Source organism: Manis javanica, chromosome 4 (assembly GCF_040802235.1).
Source record: "Manis javanica isolate MJ-LG chromosome 4, MJ_LKY, whole genome shotgun sequence".
In the NCBI taxonomy this organism is placed as follows: Eukaryota; Metazoa; Chordata; class Mammalia; order Pholidota; family Manidae; genus Manis; species Manis javanica.
In genome coordinates this window covers 124,313,300-124,321,596 of record NC_133159.1, presented here as the reverse complement: position 1 = coordinate 124,321,596, position 8,297 = coordinate 124,313,300, and positions in this window count along the sequence as shown.

Genomic DNA, 8,297 nt, shown 5'->3' with positions numbered 1-8,297 from the left:
AGAGCAGAATTTCGGGCATGTTTCTCATTAGCCAAGGTACTCCACCTCTCTGAGCCTTAGCTTCCTCCTCTGTAAAATGGGCTCAGTGGTCTTATTTTGCAGGACTGTTGGGAGGACAAAACGAGATACCGCATATTAACCTAGCAACAGACCCTGGCTTATGAGAAAGTAGCTATTGTTATCTTTCATGATTAAGAATACTAAGAATTTATCCTAAATGTTAAAATTTTAATCGCATAAGGGAACTCAGTAGGATTAGCCATGGAGGGACATAAAAATGAAAACCCATTTCAAGTACTGAAACCCTCAAAAACTGAGGAGCAATCACAGGGATGTCCTAATTTGTGTGATAAGGCTCCTTGGGTTGGTCAGGAAGCAGGCAAAGTGCTGGGCCCCAGCTGTGCAAGTGATGAAATGGTATTTCTTCCTTAGAAATGAAGATGACCAGGAATCTTAAACAAAACCCAGCTTTTTATTGACAACGAATATACGTATCGAAATATGCACATACCGTAAGTGTAGAGCTTCCATAAACTGAACATACCCATGCAACCAGCACCCAGATCATGAAACACAGCTTTGTTGACATGCCCCCAGCAGTCTTTTCTCAGCCTTTAAGGGTGACTGCTCTCTAACTTCTAAAAGCATATTTTAATTTTACCTGTACTTTAAAAAAAATTTTATTTTAATAGATGCACAAAGTTGTTACCACGTGTCTGAACAAATGTTTGTGAGGTTCATCCATCTGGTGTGACTGGGGAGATCACTAATTTTGATTGTGTGAATATACTTCACATTTTTAATTTATTCCTCTGAGAGTGGGTGCTTGTGTAGTTTCCCATATGCAGCTATTACAAATAGTGCTGTTATAAACCCACAGAGCTTGGGTGACAGAAGCACTATTTTAATGTGAACTTATTGGCCTTTTATCATTATTATATTAAAAACATGATTATTATATTATTGTAATACAATAATATATTACTAAAATTATTATATTAGTTACATTAATGTTGTCATATTAATATATTCTCTTAATTATATTACTGTTAATAATGTAATAATTATGTTAATAAAATGTTATGTTAATAAAAATAATGCGATTTTTTCCATCTCATTTAGAGAGGATAATATAATAATATTATATAGTAATATAATTGATATGATTATTATTATTGACCAAAATCAGAAATTTTGGCTCTGATTATCTTCAGTTCTAAAGACATGGACTTAAAATGTAAAATGAGGAGGTAAAAATAAAGTGGAGCCCACTACCTTAGCGGCAAGGACTCTTGAATTAGGTCCCTGATGTTTCACCCCACACCCACAGGGAGGGCTGGCGGTATGTTTAAATAAAACTGTTCATTGAAATTATTAATGAGGAAACTTCAATGAGCGTTTTTTTAAAGGAGCATCTTCCAGTGGGAGGTGTAAAATGTCATCAGCGCTGTAACGTCTGCATGCCGAGAACGGCGCGGGCAGTACGGAAGGTCTTTAGTCATACTCAGTGTGGCCGCTGCGATCCGACAATTTACAAGTTCTCTATCTGAAGATAAGCCCGCACCACGATCCTTTATAAAAGAGAAGTTATCTGGGTCCCCTGCAGTCACCATGAGCAGTCTCTTTGTGTCATAGATGCAGACGACAATGTTTATCCCTGCCCAAGTGTGTGAACCAATCATCCGCTGCTTCTATACCATCATGCAGACCATCTAGATATGGTTTTCGATGCTGCTGTAAACAGTGAATCACTGGACAAAATTCCACCTAAAGGCTAGTAAACATCCCCAGGTTTCAGCTTAATGTTGCCAGAAGATGATTCAAGCTGTCTGTAGATATCATTCATTGATTTTGAAATTGATTTTTCAACCGTAATTTATTACTCAGCTATTATGAGCCAGGCAGTGTTCTAAGAGTGAGGAACACAACAGTGAATGAAATAAAGATGGTACCTGCCCCCATGGAGTTTATGGCCTCTTAGTATTGGGAAATGGACAAAAAACCCACAAGGATGTAACCATGTAGTATGTCAGAAGGTGATAAGTCCTATAAGAGAAAAACAAAAGGCAGAGACTCAGTTCGTGTCCAGGCAGGACACAGAATCTTCCTGGATGGTTCCAATGAGGAGACTTCAATGGAAAGACCACTCACCCGGCTTGAAAGGGTTAAGGAAACACACAAGGGCTGGTGAGGCACCCAGAGACCAGCAGCAATGGAGACTGTTACCTACCCAAGGGACAAGGAATGGAAAGAGTTACTGCCACCCAGTGGGGATGGAGGGCATCCAGCAAGTTCCATAGTCATGGAAATTCACAGCTAATGCCAACAACGATAAAGGGTCAAAGCAGAGAGAAATACCTTGATGGCTCTTTTCAGTCTCTGATAATCCATGGTCACTTCGAGCAAGCCTGGGGCAGGCTGGGGGGGAGGCCAACCAACAGCAATAGCATGGGGGGTTTGGTGCCCACCTGATTAATAAGAGCTCCTGTGCAATGCTGAGTTTCTGGAGGACATGCTCACGGGACCAAGTATCTTCATACTCAGTGTCATTGCAAGAGAACGTCCACACACCTATTCCCCAGATTTTCATGTTACTGATTTTTTTTCCATAGTCTCTGACCACTTGGCCAACCCATTTGCCAACTGCTAATATGTCAATGTAGACCTGTAACGCAGGTCTTCCAGAAGTGGACAACAGGTAAAGCTCAAAGTCCCAGTCATAGAAGATTTTCATTTTCCACTTTGTATCAGAGTTCCCTTGAGTGAAACTGTCCCCCACCAGCTGACACCAATGACAGACTCATGCACCTTCTCCCATTCACAGGAAGCAAAGGCAGTCAGTCTGCACAGGTGGGCACCTGGGGTTTTAATGCAATGGCCTAGTGCTTTCTCTGCATGCTTGGGGCCATGTCTCTAACTGAGGCGATCCCTGAAGGGGCTGACAGCTGGCTATCTGCTGACTGCACTGCAGGCAGCTGGGGCAACAAGTCCCTCACTGAAGAGAAACCTGGGTGCCGCATCCCAAGTGTCTGTCATGAGAGACAGGGAAGGAGGCAAACCGAGAATAAGTCACTCTCATTTTATGTAGGGTAATCAGAGAAAGTACTGGTGAAAAGCTGATCCCTGAGTGGCTGCCCAGAGGAAGTGATGGGGATGTGTGGGAGGGACAGAAGTTCCAGGCAAAGCCACTGGCAACGTGCAAAGGTCCTGAGGCAGAGTGAGCTTGGTGTTCTCAGGAGCAGCAAGGAGGCGAGTGCACTGGAGCAGACTGGCAGGGGTGCGATGAGTAATAAATGAGGTTAGAGAGGTGGTGGAGGGCCTCTCTACCTTGCAGACAGAGTCAGAACCTTGGCTTTTATTCTAAATGAGAAAGTAATCCTTGAAGGGTTCTGAGGAGAGAAAAGGCATGATTGGACTTTCATGAATATCTACATAGTGAATAGGTTGTAGATGGAAGTAGGGAGGCCAGTGGAGACTTTTGCAGTAGTGATCCAGGTAAGCAATGATGATGGCTTTGATTAGCTGGAGGTATGTCCAGGGGACAGATTTAGGCTTAGGTTATACATTTGGGATTTTCACAGTAGGTGGTACTTCCAGACATGCAATGGAATGAGGTCACCTAAGAGATGAGTGTGGGCAGCAGAATATTTGAGGACTGTGCCCCAACATTTAGAGGTTGGAAACTTGAATAGGAATCAGCAAAGAGATTGGAAAGGTGTGGCCAGGTGGTAGTGTCCCAGGGGTCATAGAAAGACAGTGTTTGAAGGGGGAGGTGATTGTGTCCAGTGCTGACGATGGGTCAAGGAAGAGAAGGTCTGAGAAGTGACCTTGACTTCAAAAATGTGAAGTCTTGGGTACGACTGACAGGAACACCTGTGTGAAGATTGTCATAAGGTTTCTGTTTTCCTTTGGACTTACTGCCAGTGGTTCTGTAATGATCCAGCTCTGCAAGGTGGTTGGGGGTCCACCCAGACTTCCTACTCCTTAAACTTGGGGAGCACACTCTCCTCCAAACCCTCATGCTTGGGTGACGGCCTTCCCGGGTCTGAAAGATGCTCAGAGCCACCAGCCATAAGGTCCCCAGAGCTGCTTGTGTGTATTACCACAGTAAAAAAAAATTGAGGGGAAAAAACAGTCTGACCTCTTTTGAAGAGCCAATCCCAATATAAGATGATGCAACTCATATAAAATGTACGGCCATGAAGCCCTTTCCTATGTGGACTGGACCCACCTACGTACAGTATGTGGGCAGGAGTGCAAAGGAGTGACTCCTGGGTGGCGGCTCCTTCTTGGGAGAGCAAGCATGGGAGGAGGTGCGGGAGGCACCAGTTCTCGCTCACATTTTGTTTCTTCTCTCTTCTTTTTGAAAAAGTGAGATCTGTGGCAACTCAGGCAAAGCACTTCCTTCTGTTCATCTGGTTGGTGGGTAGAGTACACACATTGTCTGTCACACTACTTCATATATATTGGTATACTTCCTAAATTGAAAAGAGAAAATGAAATAATCAAACAGAGAAAGAGTGAAAGAGAGGAAAAGATGGATCATGTCTGACATCCATGGGAGGCAAACCTCCTGAGTTCTCCTATTTTCAAATTGCTGTCCTCTTTCTTCCCTGTTTCCACTGCGCACAAGATGCTGCTCACCTGCTTTACGTGACTCCAAGCCCCCTCATGTTTCACGCCCTGCTTGCTGGTCTGTCTCTGACGCAGCATAGTTGACTCCACAAGAGTGAATAATATTGTCCGTCAGCCATCTAAGTGATAGAAATATCCTTTAACCTTCCACCTTGGCTGTCTTCCCTGTTGGGCCTTTGAGGGCAGGAGGTACATGCTCAGTCACACTGTGTTTTCATGACACTCACACAGCCCTTCACATACACATACATCTGTTAGGTGCTTAATGAGTGAAAAGTGTTTACACAAGCAAAGTAGGCTTACTAACCTTCAAGTCTTCAGAGAAGCCCCTCTCAGCCCAGGCTACCCAGATATGATTCCCCAGGGGCATTTGTCTGATGATGGAAATGCAGCTAAGCTACTGATTCCATGACAGCAATCTAAGCTCACTGAGTGAGTTTAGGCTCACGGGAGTCTGACCACTGCGTTCCCACTTCTTCATCTGGGGACAGCTTGTCTGTTCTTGCTCAAACGCCTGAGTCAACTGACACCCTTCTTTGCCACCCACCTCATAAGGAAGACACGACCCCCTGCCTCCTGAGTTCCCCAAGCCTGGGTGGGGAAGATCACTCAGGGCCATTGCTGGTTTTGTCTCAGGATGGGTTTGTTATTCAGAACAGCTGACACCCTGGGAACTGTTTTTGTCTGTTGGTGTAAGAACTAGACAGTAGATGTGGACTAGTTCTGAAACAACTGACCCCAAACAGGCATTTTGCTAATACCAGAAATGGAAGAAGTTTGACCCCTTACTTATAGGAGAAATGGCATGGTGCCTGGAACATTGTAGATACCTGATGAAATCAACTGAATGGTTAGCTAGGGATAGACAATTTCCAGGCTGGAGGAATCAGCACACATTTGATCCTGGCTTTCTCTTGAACACAGTCACTGAGACTCCACCACTGCTTTCCTGACTCATTGGCAGGGGCTCAGACTCTCTCCCTTGTTTCTTTATGTAACCATGGACCTGAGGCAGTGCTTTGCACACGGCACATCCTGGCAGTTAATCCTTTCATTGTATTTACCAAGTGCCCAGTATTGTCCTTCTCATGTCTAACACAGTTAGTCCTCACAACCCTTTAGAGAGGTAGGATTATTTCTGATTTATAGATGAGAAAACTGAGGTATAGAGAGACAAATGATTTGCCTGAGGCCAAGGTAAGGCGTTAGGAATAACATTCAGACAGTCTGGCTCCAGAGTCCTTGCTCTTAATTGGATGCTATATTACTTCACATAAAATGCTAAAAAAAAAAAAGAGTCTATTTGATACAGTATATATGTGTGGGGAAAATGAAAGTTCCTATGGCCAGGATTCTCACCTGACCCTAAACTACTTGATGATGTAACTGACCTACTGCTAGGCTAATGCTTCCACACCCACAGGCAATAAGCTATAATTGACTGAGTCACTATATAAAGAGCTCTGCCCAGTGCCCTGGTGGAGGCAGAGATGGAGGTGGATTATGGACCTGCAGACTGCTGGATACAGATGTGATTCTAGTGATCAAACTACTGCCATGAGAATAGAGCCAGGAAATAAACCCTTTTACCGAAGAATGTTCCATTGTCATTTCTCAGTCTCACCAAATCCATAGTAAACCAGTCAGGGGCTGAAACCCTCAGGCAAAACAATATGCTTACTTGGTAGGTGCTCTCTATATAGGTACACTCATAGGTGTGTGTGTGTGTGTGTGTGTGTGTGTGTGTGTGTGTTGCCAATCATTGATCTGTGGCAGAGAGAAGAGTTCTTGTCATAGAGAAATAATATACAATCTGTAAGAGGGGAGTAGATAAATAAAGAGGTTGTTTGAATCTACTGAAGAATTAAAATCCACCTGGGTCTGTCTTATAGTAAAGATAGATGGAAATGAGACATCTTGGTTCTGTTTCTTGATTTGGGTAGTGGTTATGTAACCGAGTGAAAAAGTTGGCATCTCCACCTTCATATTGCATTTGTCTCTTTTGCTACCTTAACCTTTGGGCCAAAAGGGGAAAAAAAGAACCAGGCTTCTGCTCAGCCCTGCAGCTCTGCACATAGGCTTGTTGATCATCCCTAGGAATTTTGCTTACAGATCAAGATTGCTACAAATAGCTCCTTACCCAAAGCTTGCCTCTGCTAGGAGATAGGGAAATATGTGTGGATATAATGGTTGCCTTTTCAGAGAGTTTAAGGAACACTGTGACCAGACCTAGGTCACAGTGAGAATCCCCTCACCCAGGACCTGGAGTTTCTCAGCTCTCCTCGGACCTGCACTGGTGCCCAGATGCCTGCATCCTTCAATCACCTCCTAACCTGCTCTGCCTCCTGAACCCCTTCCTCTAGAATAAAAGAAGCTTGCAATCAACCCTGTGTGAAGATGGGGCTTTAGGACCTTAGTCTGCCGTCTTCTCGGCCTGCAGGCTTTCTGAATCAAGAGGCTTTCCTTGCCCCAACACCCTGTCTCTTGACTTATTGGTGTGTCGTGTGGTGAGTGGCATGCTCTTGGACTCAGTAAAAGTTACATGGCTACTTTCGCTGTCTGAAAATTCATTAAGCTGCACACTTAAGGTTTGTGTACTTTTCTCTATGTATATTATACTTTAACACAATCAGCATTTAAAATATTTTAAAGCAAGCAAAGTGCCTTGGGAACTCAGAGGCTGTAGTAAACAATAGGTTTAGACTTGAGCCTCAGGGACCAATCACCTTGGGTCCTACCCCAACATCTAATTGATCACCGACTGCTTTCTCTGGGCACCACCTGTGCCAGCCAATGATGTCAGTTTCCTCATGTGGCTCCACAAAATTCATTTCTTCCTTGGCACTTTCAGATTCACTCTTTACAGATCTGGTATTTTTGTTTGTTTGTTTGTTGAGAGAGAGAGAGGAATTTGATTAGAGCCCCAAACATGCAAAAGTTAGCTGGGTTTTCCCTTATTCTGTGACAGCAAAATGTTACAGTTCAGCAAAAGCAGATCAAGTGAGCTTATTTGAAGCATTCAGGTTTGTTTCAGAATTGATGTGTTTGCTAATCACATAAATACATTTTCTTAAAAATGAATCCAAGCTGGGACATATTAGGGTTTTTCCCCTAAACCTAAATTATGTATCTAACAATCATGAGGAAATATGCAGCACACCACACTTCTAACCAGATTCTCACATTTAGCAATGTTTATTTTTAGAGGCAAAAATGCCTGGTGATTTAATTTAAGCACAACAACTCCAGCATTTGTTCCACTTAACTATGATAAGATGTCATTCCATTTGACTGTTCTCATGTTTTATCACATGATTATGCTTCCAAAATAATTTTACTATAGGTAGATGTTAGGAAATTTTGAAGAAAAAATATTTTTAAAGTAATACAAAACTGATTTTTAAATTTATGTCCTCTTGATTAAAATAAAAAGGGAAGTATAGGATAGTCAACCCACATATCAGTTTGTGTGTGTCGATTAAGGAAAAGAATTTCTGGACTTTGGTTAACAAACCTATATGGGCAACAGATTTTACACACTTTGTAGTTAAATTCTTGCTTTCCCCTTTCTTCAACTATTCTTACCTGTACTGTTCACATGCTCCTCCCACCCTTTTTTTGTTATCCTTATTAAATTCACGTTGAGGAAAGCTTGAGATGCT